Source organism: Canis lupus, chromosome X, assembly GCF_048164855.1.
Source record: "Canis lupus baileyi chromosome X, mCanLup2.hap1, whole genome shotgun sequence".
Taxonomy (NCBI): Eukaryota; Metazoa; Chordata; class Mammalia; order Carnivora; family Canidae; genus Canis; species Canis lupus.
The window spans coordinates 8,710,691-8,716,690 of record NC_132876.1 but is presented as its reverse complement, the minus strand read 5'-3'; positions in this window follow the sequence as shown (position 1 = coordinate 8,716,690).

Sequence of the window (6,000 nt, the reverse complement as noted above, 5' to 3'; positions counted from 1 at the left end):
CCCAAAGCAAGCTCCTCCAGGACACAACAGGTGCCACTCTGCCACCATCTGTCCTAAAAAGTCGCATTAGGAAGGCAGCCTCCCCGGCTGCCCCAGGCCGCCGCTTCTGTGCAGTGGGAATGATCGGACCGCGCTGGCCCTTGCCTGGGTTGTCCTGGACACACACAGCGGCTCTGCATGTTCTTTCTAAGCTGTAAAGTGACAGGTTCATCTTAGGACATCTGTGGACCATACGCCTTTGTACTAGTCCCTTCTTTCCAGGTGTTGCTTTCATGCTCTTTCTGCCAGAGGCTGCTGATAAAATCCAGGCCTTAGACCATTTCCCTGGCTCAGGTGCCTCTGGCCAAAGGCACACCTTCCCTCTACACCCCTGAGCCTTTCTGCCTGGGAGCACTGGTAAGCCCGGCCTGGTTGGTAGTATTTCTCTTCACTAATTGTCCCCTTGCTCCTGTTTTCCCTGTGACCCCAGAGTACTAAACGCTCAGGCCAGAACATTCTCGTGGTGGCTGGCCTACCTCCCCTCGCACCCCTCCGAAGGTATCCCACGCCCTCCTTAAGTTCCCCCAGGACATGCTTGTGACCATTTGCGGGAGGTTTGCTCCTCCTGGAAGAGTCTGGTTGTGGCGCTGATTACGTTTGGCTATTTGTTTCTTATCTAGATTGTGCCACTTTTTCATAGTGAGTTCCACCCCGGTGGAAATTCTAGCTTACAGGCAAAATAAAAATAGTTGCAATTTATTGATTGCCTACTGAAAGCCAGGTCTGTAATGAGCTACTTTGCATACATTATTTCTAATCATCACAACAAGCCTTCCCTACTTAAGGGAAGTGATGCTTCCAGAAGTTCAAGTCGGCTCAGCAAACCTCGCACTAGCTGCACAACTAGAAAAGGCAGCTTGGCCATAGCAGGTGGGAGGTTGGCTAACCTCCCCGCATCCTTCCTGGCCTATCGCCTTTGGCCATTTGAATCATCATCGAGGGATGCTCTAAGCCAGGAGGAGGATGAGGGACAGGGAAGTTTCTCTGATCACTTGGTGGGAAAGGTTACTGAAGTTCTGGGGCAAGTTTGCACTTAAGCAGAAACGTGTTCCATGGCTCTGTTAGTGTGGTCAATGGAAGACGTTGCTGGTGCTCACCGGCCCGTCTCTTGTAACGTGACAGAGCAGGGACACCCGGGTGGCTCAGCGGTTGAGCCTCTGCCTTTGGCCCAGGTCGTGATCCCAGGGTCCTGGGACCAAATCCCACATCGGCCTCCCTGCAGGGAGCCTGCTTCTCCCCCTGCCTGTGTCTCTGCCCCTCTCTCTGTGTCTCTCATGAATAAATAAATAAAATTAAAAAAATAAAGTGACGAAACAGTCACTAACCACTGAAGGTGTTTTGCTTGAGTCACGACACTGTGTAGCTCGCACAAGGGATCAACTTCTGTAATCGGCCCCTTACCACCTAATAGCCCCTTGCAGTGGCTGGCCCCCTAAGAAGATGTGACAGGGTTTGGTGGGCAAGGGGGATGTTGAAATGTATCATTTTGAGGTGCTACCAAGAAAACATGGGGGGAAGTCTCAGGGCAGGGGCCCTTGGCTGAGGTGAAGCTTTGGCCTTCTTCAGCAGTTTGCTCTTTTTTTGTTTTCCTTTTGCTGTCATCAGAGCACAGGAAATCGAGCGCTCACGTAACGGTCATGCGTGGAGCTTTGCGAGGTCCTGAGCAGGCTGTGAAGCTCTGGGTCACTAAGTTAACAGGGTGGCTGGACAGGGCATCCCAAATGGCATTTGTCAGGGCTGATGGACATACAGTATTTTCTCTGCCATCATAGGGGCAAACCTAGAAATCACATGGTATTTGCTTTATTAGGAAAATAACATCGGGCGCCTGGGTGGCTCAGTCGGTTAAGTGTCTGCCTTTGGCTCAGGTCATGACCTTGGGGTCCTGGGATTGAGCCCCATAGGGGGCTCTCCACTCAGCAGGGAGCCTGCTGCTTTTTCTCCCTTTGCCCCACCCTCCACTCATGCTCTCTCTCTCTCTCTCAACTAAATCTTAAAAAAAAAAGAAAAGAACATCATGAAACGCATGTTGAAAAAAGGAAAAAAATCAGCTATCACCCTACAACTAAATAGAATCCTTATTTTCACTATTTTCTAGGTTTCGATCATTCGTTTTTTAAAATAATTTATTTTAGGCAGAGCATGGGCAGAAGGGAGAGAGGGAGACTGAATCTCAATCAGACTCCCCACTGAGTGTGGAGCCCAACACGGGACTCGATCCCATGACCCTGATATTAGGACCTGAGCCGAAACCAAGAGGCGGACGCCCAAGTGCCACCCAGGCGCCCCAATCACTGGCATACTCTTGTTGCTTCCTTTAGGAAGATTATATTCCAGTGAGAGAAAGGGAGGGCAGTTGCCAGTGTCTGAGAGGCCTCAGGCTGGGTGGCAGGTGGGGAGACCTGACCTTTGTGATTGCTCCGGCACTGATTTCAGGGGTGATGAGGAGGTTACAGCTTTCCAAAGGGGCAGAAGTTTGCAGGTAACTTCAGCAGACATTTCCTAGCATGAAGTGAGCAAGAGCCATTCACATATGCCCGTAAGACGGACCGTGGGCAGCTCTGGATTGGGGCTTTTGTGCCCGTTTCATCCGGTTTCTGGAATCTTGTTGTCACAGCAACTGAGAGCATTGCTGGCAGGTATGGCTTCTTCTTTCCTCACCTTCTGTGCCAGTCAGTGCCCAGATTGTATTTAATTACCTATTGGAATACCCTTCCAGAGCCTGACTGCCAGCCTTGCTCATAAGACGGCATCAGAAAAAAAAAATCCAGATTCACTAAAGTCTCCAGGAATCATTTTGTTATTGTCATGGTATAAAAGGTTACCTCCTCACCTTGGTGTAATTGTTAGAAAACATGCTTTTGCCTTTTATTTCAAGTTGCCTATTTAATACTAATTGGATTATGATGACTACAGTGTCTAACAGATGATTGGGGTCACAGAATACAAAAGATACAATTACGTTTTTTTTTTTCCTATTTTATAGGTTATGTGTATTCAGGTTTTACCAGTGTGTACACATTGTCTGAGGGTAAGCTAGCTACGATATTATCTTGGGATCGGGGAGGAGAGGTTCCTTTTTTTTCTTTTTTTTAAAGATATTATTTCTTTATTTGAGAGAGAGAGAGAGAGCCAGAGAGCACAAGCAAGGGGAGCAGCAGAGGGAGAGGGAGAAGCAGGTTCCCTGGGGCTCGATCCCAGGACCCCGGGAACACGACCTGAGCTGAAGGCAGATGCCTAACCGACTGAGCCCCCAGGTGCCCCTCTCTGTCTGTTCTTATTCTCATAGTCGACAGCATCAGTAGAAAAGCAGCTGCATGATGCTGGGAGATAACTGTCTACCTTCCTATCTATCCACACACATATTTACATAGATGTGTATGCAAGTATATGAATGTGTTTCTTTTTTTTATAATAAATTTATTTTTTATTGGTGTTCAATTTGCCAACATACAGAATAACACCCAGTGCTCATCCCGTCAAGTGCCCCCCTCAGTGCCCGTCACCCAGTCACCCCCACCCCCCGCCCTCCTCCCCTTCCACCACCCCTAGTTCGTTTCCCAGAGTTAGGAGTCTTCATGTTCTGTCTCCTTTTCTGATATTTCCTACCCATTTCTTCTCCCTTCCCCTCTATTCCCTTTCACTATTATTATATTCCCCAAATGAATGAGACCATATAATGTTTGTCCTTCTCCGATTGACTTACTTCACTCAGCATAATACCCTCCAGTTCCATCCACGTTGAAGCAAATGGTGGGTATTTGTCGTTTCTGATGGCTGAGTAATATTCCATTGTATACATAGACCACATCTTCTTTATCCATTCATCTTTCGATGGACACCGAGGCTCCTTCCACAGTTTGGCTATTGTGGACATTGCTGCTAGAAACATTGGGGTGCAGGTGTCCCGGCGTTTCATTGCATCTGTATCTTTGGGGTAAATCCCCAACAGTGCAATTGCTGGGTCATAGGGCAGGTCTATTTTGAACTCTTTGAGGAACCTCCACACAGGTTTCCAGAGTGGCTGCACCAGTTCACATTCCCACCAACAGTGCAGGAGTGTTCCCCTTTCTCCACATCCTCTCCAACATTTGTGGTTTCCTGCCTTGTTAATTTTCCCCATTCTCACTGGTGTGAGGTGGTATCTCCTTGTGGTTTTGATGTGTATTTCCCTGATGGCAAGTGACGCAGAGCATTTTCTCATGTGCATGTTGGCCATGTCTATGTCTTCCTCTGTGAGATTTCTCTTCATGTCTTTTGCCCATTTCATGATGGGATTGTTTGTTTCTTTGCTGTTGAGTTTAATAAGTTCTTTATAGATCTTGGAAACTAGCCCTTTACCTGAAACTAAAAGACAACCTACAGAATGAATGTGTGTTTCTAAATGCACACACATGCACACACATTTATGTACATTCCCCTAGAGGAAGGGGCCAAAGACATGTCAATTGGAACCAGAACTATGGGAGAATTGAGGTATTTTATTGGTTCCTTCCTACTCCTTCCTGCCTCTTGACATAAGCAAGCTGATGTAGGCATAGATGAAGTATATATTGGGACAACTCAGGGTGGATATTTTTGCCTATTATTAATGCATGCTAAACGTATTACGGGAAATGCATGATGGTAAAAACACGTGTTAAGATTTATTTTTTATTATTTATTTTTTATTTTTTAGATTTTATGTATTTATTCATGAGACACACACACACACACACACAGAGGCAGAGACATAGACAGAGGGAGAAGCAGGCTCCATGCAGGGAGCCCAATGCGGGACTCGATCCTGGGACCCCAGGATCACGCCCTGGGCTGAAGGCAGACACCAAGCCACCCAGGTGTCCCACATGTACTGAGATTTAAATTGCCGGAAGAGAGTTGCCCATGTTTTGGCTTCTGTGGACAACTTATTTTATTTTCCATTTTGAATTTTGGGGTTTTATTGTTTTGTATTTAATCTGCAGGACATGCCACATTCTCAGCCTCCATCGAAGCCCATCCGAAGGAAGTTCCAACCTGACAACCCAGCTATAGAATTCTGTGGACAACTTAAAGAGCTGCCCAAGAGTACATGTATGTGTCACTTTTTTAAAAAAAATAAAGATTTATTTATTTATTTATTTATTTGAGAAAGAGACAAAGTGAGGAAGGGGAGGGGCAGAGGGAACAGGAGACAAGCAGACTCCCCGCTGAGCAGGGGAGAAAAGGGCCCAGGACAAAAATCACACAGCATTGAAGCCGTCATGGGATAATTAAAACAACAACAAAACAAAACAAAACAGGCAGTGATCAGTGAGGTAGAAGAGTGTCATGGCATAGAAACAGAAAAAGGACAGTGTTTCACAAGGAAGAAAGTGGGTTAACTTTATTGGATGCTGAGAGGTCAAATAATATGATTAGCCTAAAACATGAAGGTCGCTGATATCCTTAGTGAAAGGGGCAGTGATGGGGACAGAAAAGAGTGGAGTATGTAGAGGGGGGAAATCTGAAGTGAAATCCCCTTGGAGATTATCATTCTACAAGTTCTGCTTTCCACACAACCATAGGTCACAACTTAGCTCAACTTGCTGGCACTCTAGAACCGGAACCCCTTTCCTCATGCTTCCAATACCAGCTTCCTTACTTCCTTCTGAGGCCTCTCCAGCGGCACCCTGGAGTGCAGATTCCTACTAACAGTCTGGTCAAGGTGATCTAGGCCTTCTCCATCATGCTTTCCATCATTCTTCCAGACTCTTGCCATGTTCCAAAGATGCTTCCACATTTTAGGTATTTGTTACAGCACTACCCCACTTGCAGGTACCCAAACCCGTGTTAGCCTTCTGTTGATACTCAATAAGATGATCAGGGACTTAGCAGTTTAGAAAAGCACGAATTTGTCATCTTACAGTTTCTATGGGTCAGGAATCCGGGCATGGATTTGTCGGGTCCTCTGCTCCTTGTCTCAAGAGGCTGAAATAAAGC